Here is a 24,340-nt window from a genome sequence, read left to right as displayed (position 1 = left end):
AGAGTGAGTTCACACCAGCAAAGCTATAACTCCATTCAAAGGACCAGCAGTACAGTCTGATAGTGTCCTCCTGAGACAAATAGTTCCCATTTAAGCACCAGGATGTGATAAAAGGGTAGGAAATCATTGCTTTGTCAGTATTTCTCAATGGATTTACTTTGGTTAGCTATGACCTACCCCTGCTTTATAAATCATCTCAAAAGTTAACTTTTGATTTTATGCTGAAATACGTCCCTGCTGGGAATAATCTGCCATTGATAGAAGAGTTAACACAAAACTTTTTTTTTTTCATCCTTAGTCAGGACCATCTCACTTCTCTTTAATATTTCCAACTATCTTTCTTGCTTTGGTCTGATTTCACCAAATGAACAAAGGACTCGAGAATAGCACCAGTTCAGGTAATGAATGGGTTAGAGTAAAAATCATCATTTGATTTTGTGTGAATTATCCGTGAAAGCCATCTGTACAGAGTAAGTGAAGCAGCAACTTTGCTTTACTTTCTGTGGAAATGAAATCTTGAATTACGTGTACGCAATTTTAGAATGATTTGTCAAATGAGTGAATTTAGTTCATTTGCAGAGGGAAAAAATTACTACGACAGATCTATTTAATCTGTTTAGGAGGTCCAGCAGACCTGATAAAACTAAATCTTGAATAGACATAAAATTCTTGGCAGCAATTGATATAAACCCCAGCCTGATTCTGCTTAATAAAAATCTAGTTTATCCATTAATATTATATTTTATCTTTTTCTGTTTTCATCATAGTTTGGCTGACTATATCATGAACATTTACATACTAACAATTTAATTGTGTACATATTTATATAGAATACAATTAGTAAATTAAAAGAGTACACTATGAAAATTCAATCTTCCTTCCCTTCCTGGCCTAGGCCATACAATATTCCCATCAAAGGCAACTACTGTTATGGAGCTGTTCCAGCATATGTAAAATAATGTGTGCATGCTTACATTCAGGCACACCATTCTCTTTTGTACAAATATTGGCATATTATATTTCCTATTCTACATATTGCTTTTTTTTTTCTTACCAATATGTCTGTAATCACAAGATGAAACAGGTTAAAATGCTGCTACATTGTTTGTAAACATATTAAAACCACTCTTGAGCCACTTTTAATTTGTAACTATATCACCCTAAGTAAAGAAGTTTGTCCCAAATAGAATTATGTCTTAAGGAGAGAAAAGTTTAACTGTAGCTCTGCGTATGTGCTCTGCAGATTTGTTGAGCTACTTTGTTTATACAATGCACGAATCAATTTTACTAATCAAAGAAGCCTTTGTTAATAAATTTCTCCACTCCAGTCTTTCCTTTGTCTATGAATTCAGTCCATGTATTTATTCAATATCTGTTTGAAGAGTACCAGTCATATATCAGGCATTTAACTAAGTGATCAGGATTTGAAAACCATGATGGACCCAGTCAAAGTTGGTACTGCTTTGGTAGAGGTGATTCAAAGAACAGGAGGAAGGAGGATACCAGATTAAAAAAAACACAATGCAATTCAAGGTGATACACACGCACACACACACATGTGTATATACACACATATTTTTACATAGTTATATTTGTATGTAAATATGTAAAAGATACATTAATCTCACAGAAGGAAGGAGGGGTTATCTTTACTGAATAAGTCATAGAAATTATGACAGAAAAAGCAACACTTGAATGGAGTTTTGGAGAAAGAAGTTTTCTAACAACAAAAACAACAAAAAAAACACAGAGTAGCATTCCAGGTGAATGAAGCCACACTCAAAGAGCACACAGAAGGAGGCAGAGGAGCAGAAGCAGGAGGAGAGAAAATTTTAAAGAAAATAGGAAAAGAAAAAATGTGCTGTATATGTAGAGGTACACATTTAGTTATGACTCGAGGTTAAAGTTTAAAGGTAAACATTGGACAAACAGATGGAGAAATGAGAAGAAGACAGCTTATTTAGATAATAGAAAGTGTGCACAAATGTCATTTGGTAGTGAAGTGTCCCATTGGAGTACTTTAAGCAATGGAGAAGGTATTGCTTTGTTTTTAAGAAAAATAATTTATCTTGCTGAGTGGCGGACAGCCTGGAAGAAGGACTTGAGGCGAAAAAGTATTTAGAGGATACTTGTCTTTGCTGCATATAATGAGGCTGATAACAGTGGAAGCAGTGAGAGCATAGTAAGAAATTATCTGGAGCAATATTTATATAAAAACCACTGGGTTTACTGGTAATGAGAGTGAATGGGTGCAAAGGAGTGAAGATAACTCTCAGGTTTTGGCATAGCAAACTGGTGGATAGTGACGGCAAAACCTTCCCCTGTAGAGAGGACCATATTAAGTAAAATACTCCATAGTTAGCATCACGGTCAAATCACATTTTGGAAGGGGCTTGTTATAAAAACAGATTGTATTTATATATACATATATTTTAAGTATATAAGATTTATTTTTATGCAAGGAATTGTCATTAGGAATTTGCTACATATCTGCAATATGAACTGAAAAATACATTTTAATTGAGTCAGGAAGAAAAATAGTATGCCTTATTTCATCCACTTATTTTAGAATAACATGAAATTAAGACTCAGAGATATTATAAATTACTTTACAGCTACTATTAAATAAGTATATTCAATTGCTTACTGTCTTAGTTACCAATCTTTGTATTGTATAAAATGCCTCAATACAAGCATACATTAGTTTATTGGATATTTGCCATGATTTAAATTTAGCTCTGCCATTGGTTAATAGAGCTATATTTGACAAGTTGCCTAACTAATCTGTATTTCAATTTTTTCATTCTTTATATAAAAGAGATAACAAAAACTTCCCAAGATACATCACCGCTCTGCAACAGAAAAACTGGTAATACCATGAGAAAAAAACACAAAATATTTGAAAGAGTATTATTTATGAATGGCAAAGGCATGTTTTTCTGGTTATAGGTATGTTAACTATGGGTCGAACATGAAAATGTATAAATAAGGTGTTTCGTTAGCAGATTACTGACTAAGATATCATTTATTTTCAGTGTGCAAAGTATCTGAACCAGGAGGTGGTAGAAATTTACTGGAAGAAACTCTAGGGCAGGAAAAAAAATTTTACATTAGGAAAACAGCAAAGTCAAATATTTAAACTGATGTAAGAACTTGCTTGTGACTGGAAGGGATTTAGTTAACATGTAGAGATCAATGGAAATATTTCTTTAGAATTTGACAGTGGTTTCAGGGTTAGTAGATGACTCAGCTAAGATTCAAGGTCAGACTAATCCCAGAGGGTGTTTTGAATGTAAGCATTTCAGGCAGTAGGTATACTAAACAGATTGTGCATACACAAAGAGAGTTCTGTAAAGAGGCTGCAAGTCAATGTTCAAGTAGCTACCTCTCTTAACATTTGCATTCAGCTGTATGTAATAGAAAAGAAAACACCAGAGACTTTAACAAGATAAGAGGTTTACCTTTTACTCAGATAACAAGATAAGAGGCTTATCTTTTACTGGGTAACAAAATATTTAGGAAATAGATAACACAGGATTATGTAATGACTTAGGTATACAAGAGCTGGTAATATCAGCAGTGATATTCAACATTTGAAAACACCAGTGTGGCATGGACATAGAACTAATCAGAATGGATACCTGGCCAATCAAAATGGATTCTGGGCAAAAGCAACCAGTAAAGCTCTACTAAAATATAGGAGCCAAATGTAATCTTTGTCTGTGATTCAAATTTTATATCAATGCTTATGGCAGAAAAAAAAAAGAAAAAACAATAATTAAAGGACGTGTATTTACTGAATCAGTACCCTTTCTAAGAAATTTCCCCCAAACCCTACCCAGTGACTTCTGCAGATACCTCATGTGCCAAACTGTATTCCAGCAAGAAACACAGCTGCAAGACAGTCTAGAAAATATAGAGCTATTTTTGTTTTTGTTTAATGTCCTTGTTTATTTGCTTGTCTGTTTACTTTTAAATTGGGCATGTTGCTGCCCCCCACCCCCAAAATCAGAGGTCTCTTAATAAAGAAGAAATGGAGGAACAGATACTGGGCAAACACTTCTGAAATTTAGCCTTTTCTTCCTCCTGTGATGACTAGAGCAGAAGCAGCCAACTTGACAAAATGATAGAAAATCCAGGAAACTTTCAAACTTCAGACCTGACTCCCTTGAGTCACTTAATTAATGTCAGCCATCACTTATATAGAGACGTAGAGTAATACAAAAATAAAATAAATTCTAATTAATTGTTGTTATTTGACTTATCCACGTTATAAAGAATAACACAGTCTTTAAGTATTAAATACACTGTCCAAGGGTGTGGTCAACTCCAAGAGTCTATAACTAAGCTTCAGTATGAACTTAATACCTAACTCCACCAACTGATATAATGCTAGACTGGGTTCTCATTGTCTAAGGACAAAAGTCTGAGTCTTATGAACTAGGTTTTCATTGTTGGTGACTAGGTGAAGTTTGAACAGGCAGAAGATGAAAAAAAAGTTTAAAACTTGAAAATAAGGTTTATCCATGCACCACAGACTGATATTTTGGTCACTGATGGACTGCATATATGACAGTGGTCTTATAAAATTATAATGAAGGTGAAAAATTCCTATTGCCTGGTGACATCATAGACACTTTGATGTAGTAGAACAACACACTACTCATGACTTTGTGGTGATCCTGGTGTAAACAACCTATTGCACTGCAGAAGTGTGGCACATACAATTGTGTACAGTATATAATACTTGATAATGAAATAAGCAACTGTGTTACTGGTTTATGTATTTATATACTACACTTTAAACTGTTATTTTAGAGTGTAATCCTTCTACTTATATATAAGGAAAGGTAAAACAATCTCAGGCAGGTCCTTCAGGAAGCATTCTGGAAGAAGGCACTATTATACATGAAAGATCCATTTATGTTATTGTCTCTGAAGACCTTCTAGTTGCGCAGGAAGTAGAGGTGGAAGATAATGATATTGATGATCCTGATCCTGTGTAGACTTAGTCTAATGTGTGTGTTTGTATCTTAGTTTCTAACAAAGAAAGTTTAACAAGTAAAATAAATAAATAAATAAATAAATAAATAAATGGAATAAGCTCATAGAATAAGGACAGGAAGAAAATATTTTGTGTAGCTGTGCAATGTATTTGTGTTTTAAGCTAAGTGTTACTATTAAAAGTCTAATGGTTTTTTTAAAAAAGTGTACAAGGTAAAAATATTACAATAAACTAAGGTTAATCTATGACCCAATAAATAATTTTAAGAAATAAATTTAGTGTCACCTAAGTGTTCAGTGTTTATAAAGTCTACAATAGTATACAGTAATGTCATAGACCTTCACGTTCACTCACCATTTATTCACTGACTCACTCAGACCAACTTCCAGCCCTGCAAGCTCTATTCATGGTAAGTGCCCTAAACTGGTGTACCATTTTTTATCTTTTATACTATGTTTTTTACTGTACCTTTTTTAATGTTTAGGAACACTAATATCATGGTATAACAATTTCATACAGTATTCAGGACAGTAGCATCCCATACATATTTATACCATAGGGGCAATAGGCTATACCATATGGCCTAGCTGTGTAGTAGGCTGTACCATCTGGATTTGTGTAAGTACACTCTATGATGTTTGCGTGATGATGAAATTGCCTTGTCACATATTTCTCAGGATGTATTTCCATCATTAAGGGACACATGACTGTATATTCCAAAGTCAGAGAACTGAAATTTGAATTAAAAGATTCTATTGGTTTGAAGGAATACAATATGTACTAAAACAATTGAGGTGAAATATGAACTTCCAACTTATAATTCAATTAATCATCCAAGATAAAATAGATAAAATATGCTGCTATATTTAGAGTGCCAGTCTAGCCAAGAAAATTTGGTACTTGTGCATTAAAAAGGATATTCAAAAGTGAGAGGGAAATTGGGTGTTGGGAACTAAGAAATCAGAAAACTGGAATCCAGTGGTAGAATTTCCACCATTGAGGGAGCTGAGCTTCAGGAGTGGAATTTCAAATCACCAAGTATAAGGCAGGAATTCACAGGACAAGTGAAGGAAAAAAAAAGAAAAGAAATTTAATGAAAAATATGAGAATTAAAACAGAACACAGTCAGTATGGACTGCGATGCTGGGTTATTAAAGCTGATGCCGAATTCTTACGTTTACATCATAGAACTCCTTGGAATACTTTTTGAGTACCAGGGCTGACTTAAGAATTTGAAACAGAAAAGAAACCTTTCAGCAGAGGTTAAATGGCTTAGTAATGTGAATGTGAGTAATTGAGTATGGAAATTCCAAGTAGATCATTACAACTTAAGCATGATTTTATGACTTTCAAGATATTCAGATACAGAATAATGAAATATTTTATAATGCCTACAACCAGGTCTATTTTAGGTTAGCATAGGAAGCAGTTGTATGTAAATTAAAAGATGCAGAAGTTCATATTAGGATGAGAAACTTTAATGAGAAAGCGCTATACTATATTGGTATTATCACTGAATTCCAATTTAATTTGATTTTTAATACCATTTTAGAAATATTTATTAAGGCAAATAAAGCAGTAGAAATTCAACCTGTTAAGGTGTAATCAGACTAGGTCAAGAAAGAATATCCCACAGAATGTTTCTACAACCTTGTCTTAGAGCAGTGGTAGAAATTATTGGGAATGAAGAAGGTTAAAAAGATATAGGAATTTATGGCTAGAAACAGATTCATGTAAACAAATATGAAACTGAGTGAATATGAAACATGTGTGTCATCCCCACCATCTTTATAGTTCAAGACTTTGTTATCTATAAGCATATTCTTTAAAAGTGAAAATGACCTTGAAAGTTTCATACTTTAAATTACAAGCCACTAATAGATCTTTGTGAAAAAATACTTCCATTAAATTCAGCAAACATAAACTTAACAGTATTAAGTTACCTAGATACACAGTTCCACCTCAGGCCTTAATGGTAGTCAGACTTCTAAGGTGGCCCACAATGAGAACCACCTCTTGGTATTTAAGTCAGTCCTTTTGTGTGTGGGCTGGCCAGAGTGACTCACTTTCAACCAATGAATGAAGTCAAAGCAATGGACAGTCACTTCCATAATTAGGCTACAAAAGTACTCCCTCTCTCCTATCTTCTTGGCCTATACGCTTTGATAAGCAAGTTGCCATGTTGGAGAGGCTCACATGACAAGGAACTGAGGGCATTCTTTAGTCCAACAGCCCTTAACAAACCAAATTCTGCCAACATTAAAGCTCTTGGAAATGGATACTTACCCAGTTCAATCTTCAGATGACTGCAGTCCAGCAGGTACTTGGATTACAGCTTTATGAGAAACCCTGAGCAAAGGACCCAGCTAAGCCAGGCCCAGACTCCTGACCCACAGAAACTGTAGATAATAAATGTATGTTGGTTTAAGCTGCTACATTGGGATACTTTGTTTGCAACATTAGATAACTAATAACAGAATTTCAGGAAGAGAATAAAGGATGAGATAATATCCAGAAATTCTCAATGTAGGTGACAATATTCCTGAGAACATTAATAACAAAAATTCTGGCTGGAATATGTAGATCTGGATCTATATAGGTATACAGATACATTTGTGTGTGTGTGTGTGTGTGTGTGTGTGTGTGTGTGTTTATATGTACCTTTTGGAAGCACTAACAAGTGAGAACAGGAAAAAAAAAAGAAAATATATCAAGGGGTAGGGTATTATCAGGCATATTTAGATTTGTTGTAGAGTGAATAATTAAGAATTTATCCAATGGATAGAAGTGTGCATGCTTAGAAGAAACGGGAAAGCACTTTTGGTTAAAGTGTGGGATACCTAGTGGATGGGATAGTAGCATGTAGGCTAGAAAAGTAGGTCATGAAAGAAAATAGAACATCTTAAAGGCAAAACTGAATGGGCTGAGTTATACTTCTTAGGTGAAGATTGCTTTCCTTCTTGCTTGGAATCTGCAATCCGTCCAGGAGAAGAGGAATAATCAAAGAATTGCCATTATCTAGGCTTGACAAAATTCATGCATATCAGCATGTGGAAATAAATGACTCTTCACAGTTTCTCAGTTGGAACTGAGAAACTAGAAACTGGAATGAAAGAACAATATAGTCACCAAAACAGAATAAAAGTACCTTAAGGGATAAATAGTTTGTAATCTATAATAAAATAATTCAATAATACAAATAGAAAGAAATAGAAAATGTCTTCTCGTGAAAATATTTAACTTTTCAATCTGCTTGTTGGAAACGACTACCAATACCTAAGACTACAGACCAACACATTTATGAGAAAGAGAATTTGGTGGCACATCCCTTCCCAGTTATCCTTCCTCATCAGGACATACACTTTTAGAGTAATACTACAAAATTCCATCAACATGATGTATAAACTCAAAACTCTGCCATAAGAAAACCTGACGAAACAGTACGAGATGTAGGGGCCGAAAAACAATTAGTAAAATGGGGGACATTTTAAATGTCCTTATATATTCCAAAAGTTGTCATGTGTAAAACAGGTTAGCGTTGGTTATGAGAATCCAATGGACAATGTCAGATTCAGTGACAGGCATGTGAATTCAATTCACATTTAAAAGACATTTATAGTATATCAGGCCCTTGATAGATACGGGAATATAAAGATGAATGAAACAAAATTTTTGGTCTCAAGGAATTTACAACATAGCTGGATAAATGGTTAATGTGTATATATAATAAATGAGAAGAGAGATTTAAATATTTACTGAAAGGAGAGAACACAACTGTTGTTAGAAGTCATATTCCCATATACAGTAGACTAAAATGTAAAGGAAATGTTAGAAGCAGAGTTTCTTCTTTGCAAAGCTCAGAATCTGAGGAAGTAGCAGTATTCATGGTGTAATCATTGTGTCAGAGTGTGCTGAGCCTTCTCTTAGAGGAAAAGCTGTGAAGCAAATTGGAGAAATGTGGTAGAGGCCCAGAGACCCCCTTTTTCCAGTTGGCATCAGAAATCCAGGCTGCAAACAATGTGATGGGTCAACTTCTTGCTGTAGCACCCAGATAAGAGATTGATCATCCATAAAGACTTCAGCAACAGTGAGAAAGGAGTATGATGCATCACTTATGCGTATCTCTCAAAGAGACAGCACACATAAGGTGTGATTTATCTGAGTTAGCAAATCACCACTCTTTTGTCTCAGAAAAGTTGAATATATTAATAGCACTATTTATATTTGGTGTGTATCTTAATCCCTTTTGTGTTGCTATAACAGAATACCCAAGACTGGGTGATTTATAAACAATAGAAGTTTATTTGTGTCATGGTTCTAGAGGCTGGGAAGTCCAAGAAAATGGCACTGACATCTGGCCCCTGGTGGAAGACAAAAGTCATCACATGGTAAGAAAGAGTGAGAGCATGCAAGGCAGAGGAATAAAGGAGGCCAAACTCCCATGATAACTAACTCACTTCTGTGATAACAGCATTAATCCTTCATGAGGGAAATGCCCTTATGACATACCACGTCCTAAAAGTCTCACCTCTTAATGCCATCATGATTGCAATTAAATTTCAACATCAATTTGGAAGGGAACGTTCAAATCAGAGCAGTATGTATAGAAAGTATGCTGAGACCAGGTACCAACTCAACCTTTTCCCCAGGCTCTTTTCTCTAAGTCAAAAATTACTTACTGTTAGAAAATGCTACATTTTAATCAGTATCCCTCTATTATTCACCAGAGTGAGTAATGATTGGCACCAAAATACTAAAAAATCCCTAATATATGATTAAATTAACTTCAAAATGTCTCCTTGATTCCTAAACCTCCTAACCCTCCTAACTCCATATCTGCTATCTACTTTTGAGAGTTAATACTAAGTAGATCCTAGATTAAACCTACTACCCCAAATCTGACATTATTATCAGCCTCCAAGCTCATTGCCAAACAATTCCACAACTCTACTATGTCTTCTCTTGACTCTGTTTTATTGCTTCCACTTTTGGGTCCTGAATCTTTGCCCCTTCTCCACTGTCTGACTGCCTGTTACCCAGAAACCATCATATCTACCTGCTACAGGCACAGGAAACACACTGAACTCTACAATCAGACATATACTGATTTTAATCTCAACTTTCCATCTTGAATGCTGTGCCACATTGAGCAAGTCATGTAAATTCTAAATCTCCACTTTCTCCTGGGGAAATATGAAACTTAATGTACCACAGAGTACCTGGTAAATAGTAGGCACTTTATAAATGTGGATTATTTTCCTTCCTCATTTCTACAATCTTATATAAATCAATTTGAAGAAAATGCTTAACTGTGAGGAAGAAAAAGAGCAGTATTATACAATTTCTGAAAAGAACTCTTTTCTCTTGAACGATTTATCTGTCAGAATAAAGAATTGTGTTCACTACATTCTTTCATTCTGTGAAGTGGTCACACTCTAGATGTGGTGATGAAAGGAACATGCCTTTTTCTTCATTTACACAGTACAGCATGCTGCTATCTGGTGAATGTTTCCATAGAAACAATAAAATGGCTGCTGTGGCAGGAGGGACACTGGAATTCTTTATGGAGCCTTTTTCTTCCCTTTAGCAGCCAGTGGCAGTCCTGGTTTGGTTGGACTTATGAGCAGATAGACATTGATTTGAAGCTGCATGTTCCAGAAGAACCAAGCTCAAAGCAAACTTTCAACATGTAGTCTTCTAAGTTCAGGCAGAAAGGGGAGAGTTTCGGACATATGTTCTGCTGGCACTAAATCAAAGAAAGTGTCAATCACCCATTATTCAGTTAAACTGATACTTGAGACTAGTAAAACCAGCAGAACTGGCTGTGCATTTGTGGTCAAATGGTTGATTGAAATACTTTGGTACTTTCATAGGTCTACCAGTCTATGAAAGAGTCACCTCTACATTTTTACCAATAGACAATCATATGAATTGCATAATTTCCAGGATTTTGAAGATCTCATTGGTAAAAATAATCCATTCCACTCTTGGACATCTTTAAGTCTGTTCTTCACTTTCACTGAAATTTGGTTTTCCCTCTTATTTTTCAAGCAGAAGTGTAACAGTGAAAATTATATCTATGGCCATGTTGAATTTGGAGGTAGGCATAGGTATAGAGTAGGGATTCTATTAATCTTGTTTAGAAGATGTTTCTCACAAATTTTTTTTTGTTAGTTTCTATCATGAAAGAAGATTTTAATGTTTTGCATTCTCAGAAATATTTGGACTCTTCTGTGTCCTAGGATTTTGCTTTGCAATTTATGTAGCTCATTTCTTAAACAGCCTATTTAAACATAAGTGGAGTTCTATCAAATTTTTGAGTTTCTTATTCCTCACATTCTCCCTAGCCTTTAGTAAAGAGAGCTATAATGCAGAAACTTTTGGGTGTGTGTGTGTGTGTGTGTGTGTGTGTGTGTGTGAGAGAGAGAGAGAGAGAGAGAGAGAGAGAGAGAGAGAGAGAATCAGTTATGGATCAAGTGATTTGAAAGATTTATTTGGGAAATCAAAGATAAATTAATTTTTGGAAGAAAGTATTTCAAATGTTTCTGTACTCACTTGTCTATACCAACTGAACATGCAGAATTCTTAAGTTTTATTTCTCTAAGGCTGTGCATAAAAAAAAAGTTACGCATGGGTGTGTGTGGGGGGAGTTTTTGAATAACATATTACACATATAACAAGTTTAGGAAAATGATACACTTCAAGTAATTACATTGACTTTTCCTCTAAATTTTACTTCAGTCAGTGAAAAGGCTTTTATTTGAAGAGTGGCATGATTTAAAAAAAGGTTTGACTACTTTTAAAAGTTAAATTTACATAGAAGGCACAGATAATGTGTTCAGAACATGCAATATTGCTAAGAAAAATATAAGGAGATTTATTATATGGTTACTGTATTAGTCTCTTCTCAAATTGCTACAAAGAAATACCTGAGTCTGGGTAACATATACAGAAAAGAGGATTAATTGGCTCACAGTTCCAGAGGCTGTGCAGGAAGCACCTTAGCATCTGTTTCTGGGGAGACCTCAGAGAGGTTTTACTCATGGTGGAGGGCATCTTTTACCCATGGAGGAGGGCAATGAGTGAATAGGCATTTTATACGGCAGGACCAAGAGAGAGAGGGGAGGTGCCACAAACTTTTAAACAACCATATCTCATGATAACTCACTATTACAGTGGCAGAATCAAAGGGGATGGTGTTGAACCATGAGAAACCACTCTCATTTTCAATCACCTCCCATCTGGCTCCATCTCCAATACTGAGGATTGGACTTGAACATGGTATTTGGGTGGGTCCAAACCATTATCAGTTATTTTTTTGCAATTTTCAGATGAGATGGAAAGGCAGAAAGGGATAAACAGTTGAAATGGCAAAAAAAAAAAAATAATAATAATAATAATCAACAGGATAAGGTTTATATTTCACTTCCACCACATTATATTTTCAACATAGCTTTCTTTCTTTCATATACATTTGAGTAGTATTTAAAATTGCAACTTCAGTTAGAGTTTCCTTTTGTAACTCTACCTTAGTCACTATAGGCCTTTTGGTCATTCACTATCCCCTGAAATCTCAGTTACCTAATGACACATGGAACCTTACTAGTTCTGCTGATCCTACCACACCCTTTCTTCCTAAATTCTTGACTTATGATGATGTGTGCATATGAAAACTCCCTGATATTTTCACCTTTTTCCTGTCCAACATTTTTCTAATCATCTTACATTAACTGAAATCGGACTGTCTTCCAATGTTATTAAATTCCCTCTCCAACTTCACATTTTCTCACACCTTTTATATCTCATGGTGGGGAGCTGGGAATGGAATTATCTTCATGCATCAGAATAAACTCTAGGTAATTACTCCCCCTATATTTTCTAACACTGCCAGCTGTTAAAGTTTATGCCATTCACCTAAAACCTTGTCTTTGCCACCTGGTTGCTGAAATCCATAGACATTCTTCACTGAAATTGTGTTTATGCTCAGTGATTGACAACCCTCATCTCCAAATTCCTTTTCATCTTCTCTATTTTAGCCACACAATCCCAAGGTTACACCATAGATTTTGTTAACAAACACTTCAGATTGCCCACATCATAAATTCAAACTGGCTACAGTTTTCTAGATTTTCAGCTCACCTAATTTGTGACATTGAAAGCAATCTTTGTGGCAGAGAAAATATTTGTCAAATTCCCCAAATGAAATGAGCTTCTGTTTACTTTCAAAACTTCCTTGGAGCACATTGAATTCATGTGGCTCATTCTAATTAAAGTATACCAAATGAAAAGACGATGTACAACCTCTATCCCATGCTGCTTCTGCTTAAACGACTTTGGGAGCCATACATTAAAATGATAGCATGACAACACGAACGAAAGCTAAATCAGCTCCTAGCTAGATGAAATAAGGAGTCCTCACTAACAGACTTCATAATGGTCTTGCCTAAGAAATTACCTTTTGTTGTACTGCCAATGAAAATTTGAGGATTTCTTTCTTGTGCAACAGGTGTTAATTATGCCAAAGAAAAGTTGGCTGTCACAATCCATTGACTTCTTTTCATTTTATGTAGTAACACTCCTTTTCTGCCTCTACTTTCTTTTAATCTAGCTTGTATGTTATGGTCCATACTTATATTCAGCATTTTGTTAATTAAATCTATTACTCTTCATACTTTCTCCTATCAAAACCTCATCCTTAGATCAATAAATCATCTGCGTTCTCTAGTCTTGCACCCAAACACCCGAATGTTGTTGTATCAACAATGTCATGATTACCTCTTTAAAAGAGCACTCTACATGGGAAGATGTTTGATTATAGTTTTTTAGTATGTTTACTCCACAAAATGCTTATTACGGTGCTTTCAACATAGTACTAAAAATGTCTCTCTCTTCTGCTTTTACTTTCAGTTAATTAATATGCTTCACACCTCATTGAGAAAATAGAAACAATTTAAAAAGAAATCTCTTCTTCCATCAGAACTATTTTAAAACCATCATCCTCTTCATTAGTCTTTGTCTTGTTTTTCCACTCACTTCTCCATTCCTTCATTCTAATGAAGTATTTCTTTTTGTATGAAGGACTTATTCTTTACCATATGCTCAGTTTCCATTACCTCTCATCTTCTCAAAGAACCTAGTATTCTCCTCCACATGTCTAATAATAATTCTATCGGGAAAAGTCACAAATTTATTTCATATCTCCTTCCAGCTACTGCCCTAATTCTTGTTCCACTCCACACTCAAACTTGTCAAAGAAATGTTTTAACATTTACTGTGTCCACTTCCTCACCTAACCATTCTCTCTTCAGTCCATGACTCCCATGCACTATTTTGCAAACACTGTTCTATGTATATACATATATATTTACAAAATGTATTATTTTACTGTCTCTAATTTTAACATATATCAGGCAGTTCAGAACATCTAGAGAGACTAGACATTACGAAAAGTTTAGCACTGTCAACTATATATGCAGTAGTGAGAATAAAATGCACACAAAACAATGGATAGAGTATGAAAATTCTTCTAAATATGACCAGTCTGGCAAAGAACCTTCTTCTCTTCCTTCTCAGGTCTTCTGCTCCATGTCCTCTAGCCCATTGAATAAACGTGGATGTGTTGCTTCCACAAGTGGTCTAAAACTCCATTTCAAAAGTCAACTACAGAAGACATTTTCTATGACTTCTTTTTACACAAATGATAATTTGCAAGATGTGTGATTTTCTAACTCTACTTCATACGTCCGCAACCTCTTTACAAGGGCTGGATGTGGCAAATGTTTTCTTTTAAAAGGTTTTGGGCGGGAGAAGTTGAGAGCATCTTTTTCATATTATTATATAGGCAATCATTCTACAAACAGCCAGTAAATCTTCCCAAAGGATGATGGGCATTTCCAGTGGGCCAAATGGGGCATGTCATTCTGCCATTTCTCTCTTCCAACAGCGAAGTCTGGTAGAACAAAGAGCAAGCACCGCTAACCGTTCCACTCGTTGTTGTAGGGACTCCTCTCACCTTCTGATTTGCTTTAATGCGACCCCCAGAGCAAATGCCAGAGAAAAGGCAAGTAGGCAAGGTAAAAAAAAAAACTTTATTTACAAACCAATGTGAGGGAGGGGCAAGGTTCACCGGCCTCCGGCGGTGGAGGCCGACGAAGTCGCTCCAGCGTTCTCCCGCGAGGTTCCTAGGTCCGCACAGGAGCAGGGGCCAAGAAAGTTCTCTCCGACACTCTCGGGCGAGGTTCCTGGGTCCCGCGTACGAGGAGGGGCCGAGGAAGTTCGCACTGCGCCCCGCCGGGAGTGGCTTTTATGTCCTGGGCCTGGGAGTGGGCGGGCAGTGGGCGGGACATAGGCAGGGCGGGGGCGGGGCGGTAGGCGTGGCTAGGCGGGTTCCAGTTTCTCTCCGTCAGAGGTTGGGTTGCCCTGCGCAGTCGACCCCTGTCTTTCCCGGGCGCGGGAAAGTTGACGGTCAAGAACCCGGAACTGCACCATCTTGCCTCCGTTTGTCCAAACACCTTCGAGGCCCATTCAGGCCGTTGTCCCTTGTAGTCAGGACTAAGTAGGTCTTGCCCATTGGAGACAGAGTGGTCACCCAGGACCTGGATCTGCGCGGCTCCATGACCTGAGAAGGCAGCTGAGTCAGTGCCGGTGACCACCTTCCTGGACCCTCCACACCTTAGCAGCTCCATCATGTGGCACTCAAGCGGCCGCCATTATTATGGTCCAGCACACCCGCCACCACCCAAAGTTGCTACTTCCCGCGGCTCAGCAGGGGCTTTGTCTAGGCCCAACAGGGTTGAGCCGAGAGACGTGGTGGCCGAGAGACCTGGCGGCCGGCATGTTCAGGGCTGGGAAAGGCCGCTGCTTCCATCAGTTCTCCAGGTGGAATAGGAAAGAGAGATTCGCCACTGCTTCAAGGCCTGGGCCCGGCCTTGGCTGCCACAACAAGGTCTCAGGGTGTCTGCAGGGCAGAGGGCGTGCCTGCCACTTCCCCAGCTCACTGCAGGCCCAGGCTGTGTCGAGAGCACCCCCGGGTGAGGGCAGCTGGGTGTGCTTGGCCTGCTCTCTGCCAAAACCGAACTCAAGACCATTAAGACATATACCTGACCACTGTCTTCCTGCATAGAAGAGAACATTTTTTTTCTCCTTATCTTTTTAGAACTCATAGCAACATAGAGTTGAGCACTTTTCGTGTTTTGAAACACATTGGTATGAAATTATTCTCCAAATTGCATTGTACACAAATGTTTATGTTTCTTCTGTTTCCATCCTTTTACTATTTTCTGTTACTAATTTACTTCATTCAGTTTTTATGTCTGTGAATATCCTAATGTCTTAACTACCAAATTTTTTCTCTCTCTTCTGTTTTTAGAGAAAGGGTCTCACTATGTTGCCCAGGCTCTCAGCTCACTGCACCTCTGCCTCCTGGACTCAAGTGATCCTCCCACCTCAGTGTCCTGAGCAGCTGTGACTGCATGTGCACCGCCAGGCTGTATTTTATTTTATTTTATTTTATTTTATTTTTTATTTATTTATTTATTTTATTTTATATTTTATTTTTTATAGATACAGTCTATTTTGCCCAGGCTGGTTTTGAACTCCTGACCTCAAGCCATCCTCCTGCCTTAGCCTCCAAAAGTGCTGGAATTACAGGTAGGAGCTATCACATCCGGCCAAAAATTTTCTTTCTTATTTGACTCCTCTTCTAAGCATATTCAATTAGTCCTTGGTATCTTCACCAACACTGTTCAAAATTTCCTGAACTTAACATGTCCGATATAAAATTCTAAATATTTTCTTTCAAGATTTCTCCTGTATTTTTATATATTTCTGTAAATGTACTCCTGCTAAAATGCTGGAAATCTGTCATTATTAACAACTCTACCTCAACACAACGTTCTATAACCAAGCCTGTTTATTTTACATTAAATATGTACTTATAATTCATGTTTTTGCATTCAAATCTTTGCAGCTACTGTTGACTCAATCTTGTTGCATTTCAGTTGCTTCTTTAGTGTTGCCCCTGTTTTAATTTTCATACCTTTATCCCACCCATCCTTAATTTACAATCCATTCTATTACATAACTGGTAGACTGTTTAAAAAAATCATGAGTGAGATCAAATTTCACACAAGATTTAAATTACCAATTGTGAAAAATTGGTATTTTGAATTGTGAAAAAAATTTCAAACGCCTTTGCATGTATTACAAAACTGTGGTGATCTGATCACTACCTAGCTTTTCATCTGTATCAAGCATCACCTTTCTCCTGTGCTTAATATGTTCAAGACATTTCTTTCAGTTTTTCAAATTAACTTTCAGAAGTTTTACATATATAAAAAAACCGAGGAAGAGGATTTTTCTTCTATTATTAACATCTTACATTAATTACATAATATGGTCTATTTGTTACAGTTAATGAATTAATATTGACATATTACTAATAACCAAAGTCCATACTTTGTGTTTTTTTTAGTTTTTACCTAATGACCATCCAGGACCCCATCTGGGTTACCCGCATTAGATTTAGTCGTTATGTTTCCTTAGGCTTCTCTTGGCTATGGCAGTTTCTCAGACTAACCTTGTTTATGATGACCTTGACATTATGGAGAGTACTGGTCAGGCATTTTGTAAAGTGATCCTCTATTGGGAATTGTCTGCTTTTTTTTTTCTTATGATTAGACTTAAGAGTTTTGGGGAGAAAGGCCATATCCCATTATATCAAGGGTACCTACTTGTTGTGGGAAGTCAGGGACCCTGAACGGAGGGACTGACTGAAGCCACAGCAGAACCCAAATTGTGAAGATTTCATGGACATTTATTAGTTCCCCAAATTAATACTTTTATAATTTCTTATGCCTGTCTTTACTGCAATCTCTGAACATAAATTGTGAAGATTTCATAGACATTTATCACTTTCTCAATTAATACTCTTATAATTTCCTATGCCTATCTTTAATCTCTTAATCACATCATCTTCGTAAGCTGAAGGTGTATGTCGCCTCAGGACCCTGTGATGATTGCGTTATCTGTACAAATTGTTTGTAAAACGTGTGTTTGAACAATATGAAATCTGAGCATCCTAAAAGAACAGGATAACAGTGATTTTCAGGGAACAAGGGAGATAACAATAAGGTCTGACTGCCTGCGGGGCCAGGCAGAACAGTCATATTTCTCTTCTTGCAAAAGCGAATAGAAGATATATCACTGAATTCTTTTTCTCAGCAAGGAATAGCCCTGGGAAAATAATGCATTCCCAGGGGGAGTTCTCTAAAATGACCGCTCTGGGAGTGTCTGTCTGATGCAGTGGAAGATAAGGGATGAAATATGCCCTTGTCTCATGCAGCACCCTCAGGCTTGTTAGGATTAGGAAATTCCAGCCTGGTGAATTCTAGTCAGACCAATTGTCTGCTCTCAAACACTGTTTCCTGTTAATGTGTTTATCAATGACAATGCGTGCATGCACAGTGGGACATGAAACCTCATCAGCAATTCTAATTTCACCCTGACCATGTGATCTTGCTCTGTCCCCATTTACCTTGTGATATTTTATTTCTTTNTTTTTTTTTTTTTTTTTTGAGACGGAGTCCTGCTCTGTCGCCCGGGCTGGAGTGCAGTGGCCGGATCTCAGCTCACTGCAAGCCCTGCCTCCTGGATTTACGCCATTCTCCTGCCTCAGCCTCCAGAGCAGCTGGGTCTACAGGTGCCTGCCACCTCACCCGGCTAGTTTTTTGTATTTTTAGTAGAGACGGGGTTTCACCATGTTAGCCAGGATGGTCTCAATCTCCTGACCTCGTGATCCGCCCGTCTCGGCCTCCCAAAGTGCTGGGATTACAGGCTTGAGCCACCGCGCCTGGCCGATACCTACTTTTAACATGACTCATTACTGTCGATGTTGACCTTCGTAACTCAGCTAAAGTGTTGTAAAAGTAACTATAAAGTTATTCTGTTTTATTTTTTCCCACTTGTCTCCTATTTGGAAGGACATCATTATACACTGTTATACTCTACCTTCTTCAGGGCAGAGAATACATATAAATTATTTGGAATTCTGAATGGGAGATTTATCTCTTCTTCTCCACTTATCAATTTGTTTATTTATTTAGTATATTTATATAAACTGGCAGATATTTATTTTATAATTTGGAGTTTAATACAATACTATTTATTTATTTTTTGGTTCAAATTGTTCCAGCAATTAGCTATATAGGGAGCTCTTTCTATTGGCTCCTGTTTCTCTTTAACATATTCCCATCATCTTGAATTTTTGGTTTTGTTGTTTTTCTGAGCACTTCCTTACTTCTTTGCACTACAAGATGCTCCAGGCTTATCTTGTATATGTCCTGTCCTGTGTTTGTATCAGCTATTTTAGCAAGCCGCCCTGGTTCCTTTTATTGTAAAATGTTAATAGAACCTGAAATCTGGGAGCTGTATGTGCTCATTGATATTGGGGTATCAATGTTTCTAGGGTCTTTTAGCTGACAGAGCAAGAAAATGTATTTGTATGCAAGTATCTCTTCATATTTCTATATGTAGCCGTCTGTATAGATATTAAGCTAAAGCTGAGTTCATAGTGATGTCTCCAATTCTACTTTATGAACACTTGGACCTCTATAACTTCCTGCCCTGGCTTATCTGGAACCTCTCTCTGCAACAGTGAGAAATCTGGCTACTACCATTGCCATTCATTTACAATTGTTTATATTCAGTACACACATTAACACTCTTAACTGGAGTATAGGGCTTATATACAGCGTCTTTTGTCTTTAATTTTACCTTCCTCTTTCCAAAGGTATTTAGGATACCTGCCTTTACCCAACTTCATTCAGGGAGGTTGTTTCATATTTCTAATACAATTTGATTTTTTTCCACATTCTGCATTCCATCCTGGATTTCTGTCGACCTCTTGAAAAAAAATAAATATATAATATTTGAATATATATGTATATAAAATATTTGAATATATATATGTGGAAAACCATCCAATATTACTGAGACCAAGTGACCATGCAACAGAAAAAGATTCTATATTAATCAATGCAGTTGCTAAATTAACTTTTAGTCATTTTTATGTGTTCAGAATAGTTGAACTTCTTTTCATGGGTAATTTTTTACTAGAATTGAAAAGATTAAGAAGAACAATAAAGAACCATTAGATCACTAACTCCATTTACCTCAATTGCAGAACAATCTTTGGTAATAAGTTTCTTTGGTAATAATTTTGCATGTTTCTCTCATTTAATTTTTTTTTATTATGCACTTGGACAAGGTTCGATTGTAGAATAGTTTTTGGTTGTAGTTTTGGTTTTGTTTGTTTGTTTTGTAACCCATGAAATTAAAGATCAAAAACCTACCTTAAATAATAATACCATTTTATTGTCATTACCCTCCTTCTGCCTCTGATACCTCTTCTCTTTCCTTACCAAACTAAACCTCATTGGAATAATAGAAATAATAATACTGTGTGTGAAACATGAATGCAATAAAAACACTTTTAGTAAGAAAAATAACATAACTTTGTATATCGTAATTATTTGGACTTGATTTCTCTATGCTTATATGTTTATACTATTGAACATGGTCTTCTTTTCACCAGAAGAAAACAATAAAAAATAGTTTACTTAAATTTAAAGTCAGTCTGTAGCCTGACTTAGTGACCACCTCTACATGACTCAGTGTGCCTAAATATGTTATTTTATTTAGAAAATAGTACATTCTCACTTAATAAAGACATTTAAATACATGAAAAAAAGTTTAATGGTATATGTAAAAAATTTAATGATATATAATCATATAATCACACAGCCTGCATATTTTCAGAGTCTATGAAACACATTTGTGTGATTATATTATATATATATGTGCTTATACATAAATGAGTGCCTTACAAAATGAGATGATATACATAGATACCATATGTATACACATACATGATGACATACATACATTACATATATAAATTACCATCTTTAGGTTGGCAAATATTTCTATGAAAATGTAATAACATATTTGTCTAATATCTATAGCTATTTAGATTTTGTCCCATTTTTTACAACTTTAAACAGTGATATCACTGTTTAAATACATCTTTGTGTTAGTATCATTTTCAATTATATTCTTTTTAATATAACTATGTGTGGAATTTTGGAGTCAAAATCTGATCATTTTCTTTTAACTTTCAAAACATTTATTAAAAAACCTGAAAGGAAGTATTTTACCAATTAGCAATCCTAATTGGTATGTATGAGATGTGCCGTCAATTAAAACTTTTTAAATTTTGGCCCGTCTAGAAGGCAAGGTTTTTCAATAGAACACACACCACACACACCACACACACCACACACACACACACACACACACACACACACACACACCAGTAAAATGATAGCCTTGCATGCAATAGTTCTTTCAGATATTCCTCAACTAAATCCACCTGCCCATAGTCTGATGGGTTTTCAGGGCATTGACAACTTTAGATAATTTAAGTCTCACTAGTGCTACAAACTGAAGTCATTAGTATGAGAGATTTACTACAGTGTTGTAGATCCAGGTATTTTTTCACCTTCTAAAGTGCCTCCTTTAGGCATTCTTTCTTTCTTTCTTTCTTTTTTTTTTTTTTTGAGATGGAGTCTCGCTCTATCTCCTGGGCTGGAGTGCAGTGGCCGGATCTCAGCTCACTGCAAGCTCCGCCTCCCGGGTTTATGCCATTCTCCTGCCTCAGCCTCCCGAGTAGCTGGGACTACAGGCGCCCGCCACCTCGCCCGGCTAGTTTTTTGTATTTTTTTAGTAGAGACGGGGTTTCACCGTGTTAGCCAGGATGGTCTCGATCTCCTGACATCGTGATCCGCCCATCTCGGCCTCCCAAAGTGCTGGGATTACAGGCTTGAGCCACCGCGCCCGGCCAGCCATACTTTCTTAGTTTCAGAACACAATATCACACAAACACACACACACACATACAAACTTAAACACACAAAAATATATGCAATTGATTAAACCCATTAATATTTCTATTTTCTGAAGATAAAAGAAACTTACAAATTTTATTAGTACTTTATCCAATCTTAATTATATGTTACTATTCTCTAATATTTTAGTTCCCTGGTATTTTATTATCTCACATTTAGATATCATCAAGATCCATATTATTATTATGTTAGACAGTTCATATTTATTTATAGTACCCATGATTACTAATATCTGGCTCTCTATTTCTTCTTGCTTCTCAGACATTCTTTCTGGAACTATTTTACTTTGCCCTGTTTTCTTTCATAATATTGTTCAACTGTCATATATCTTAGAATAGGCTAGATTATACTATAGAAATAAATATGCCCAAATAACCAAAGGTGTATGTTTCAAACTTATGCTATATACCCAACATAGGTTGGTTAGGATCTTGGACTGAAAAGGCTCTATCTCAAAATATGCTTCTACCATCAGTGCAATCAAGGAAAGGGATTGGGCCCTGCATTCCGGCACGTAAAGCTTATTCTGGAGAGTGGTCTTAATGTAATTTTACACGTCAACATGGCTAGGCTATGTGCCCAGATATTTGGTCAAGCACCAGTATACATGTTTCTGTGAAGGTGGTTTTTAAATGTGATTAATATTTAAATCGGCAGGATTTGAGTGAAACAGATTACTTTTTATAATGTGGGTGGAACTCATCCAATCAGGTTAAGCTTTAAGAGCAAACACAGAGGTTTTTCAGAGAAGCCGTTTTGCCTCCAGAATTTCTGCCTGAGTTTCCAGCCTGCTGCCTTACAGAAATTGAATTCAAGACTGCTACATCAGCTGGGCATGCCTCTAATCTCAGTACTTTAGGAGGTCGAGGTGGTCAGATTGCCCAAAAGCCAAACCTAGTCTTCATAAAAAATACAAAAAATTATCTGGATGTGGTGGCACGCATCCGTAGTCCCAGGGACTTCACAGGCTGAGGTGGGAGGATCACCTGACCCTGGGAAGTTGAAGCTGCAGTGAGCTGTGATGGCACCGCTGCACTCCAGCCTGGGCAACCAAGTGAGACCCTACCTCAAAACAAAAACAAAACAAACAAACAAAAAAGACTACTACACCAACTGTTGCCTTAATTTTCACTCTGGTGGCCTGCCATAAACACTTTAGATTTCCGGCTCCCACAATTGCATAATTTTGTCTAATTTTTTGAGGAAACATCAAAATGTTTTCTGTTTTCTCACCACAGCTACGCTATTTTACATTTCCAACAGCAATGTATGAGGGTTCCAATTTCTCCACATTCTCACCAACACTTATTATCTTATTATAAAAAATGTTATAGCCATCTTACTGAGGATAAAGTGTAGAAGACTATTTTTAAATCAAATTGATGTGAGATTTTTATTTACCTTTTGCTTTTTTAGAAAACGTTTTCTGTTTTCTAGATTTGAATCATGTAATTATTTGTAGTCTGTCTAATAATTTCATTAAATTAAGTTCATGTTTCTTTTGTTTGTTTCTGCCTACTCTTTTCTATAGTGAATTTTGTTTTTATTTGAGCTCATGCTTTCTAGCACTGTGTGAGTAATTATAAAAGGTCTGACTATTGATGCTAGGAAGAAATTGCATCAACTAACAAGCAAAATAACCGGATAACATCATAATGACAGGATCAAATTCATACCTAACAATATTAACTGTAAATGTAAATGGGCTAAAGACTTTAACACCCTACTGCCAACATTAGACAGATTAATGAGACAGAAAGTTAACAAGGATATCCAGGAATTGAACTCAGCTCTGCACCAAGCAGACCTAATAGACATCTACAGAACTCTCCACCCCAAATCAACAGAATATACATTCTTCTCAGCACCACATTGCACTTATTCCAAAAGTAACCACATAGCTGGAAGTAAAGCACTCCTCAGCAAATGTAAAAGAACAGAAATTATAACAAACTGTCTCTCAGACCACAGTGCAATCAAGCTAGACCTCAGGATTAAGAAACTCACTCAAAACAGCTCATCCACATGGAAACTGAACAACCTTCCCCTGAATGACTACAGGGTACATAACAAAATGAAGGCAGAAATAAAGATGTTCTTTGAAACCAATGAGAACAAAGATACAACATACCAGAATTTCTAGGACACATTTAAAGCAGTGTGTAGAGGGAAATTTATAGCACTAAATGCCCACAAGAGAAAGCAGGAAAGATCTAAAATTGACACCCTAACATCACAATTAAAAGAACTAGAGAAGCAAGAGCAAACACATTCAAAAGTTAGCAGAAGGCAAGAAATAACTAAGATCAGAGCAGAACTGAAGGAGACAGAGACACAAAAAACCCTTCAAAAAACCAATGAATCCAGGAGT

At 36.4% G+C, this 24,340-nt stretch overlaps 1 pseudogene; it reads right to left on the bottom strand.

Annotated features, from left to right (window-relative positions):
- LOC108522180 (charged multivesicular body protein 4a-like) overlaps positions 1-15,690 on the bottom strand; it is a 47,167-nt pseudogene extending 31,477 nt beyond the window's left edge.
- Between the last annotated feature and the right edge of the window lie 8,650 nt (positions 15,691-24,340).

This window comes from Rhinopithecus bieti, unplaced genomic scaffold (genome assembly GCF_001698545.2).
Source record: "Rhinopithecus bieti isolate Rb0 unplaced genomic scaffold, ASM169854v2 scaffold_63839, whole genome shotgun sequence".
In the NCBI taxonomy this organism is placed as follows: Eukaryota; Metazoa; Chordata; class Mammalia; order Primates; family Cercopithecidae; genus Rhinopithecus; species Rhinopithecus bieti.
This window is presented reverse-complemented; position numbering and strand designations above follow the sequence as displayed.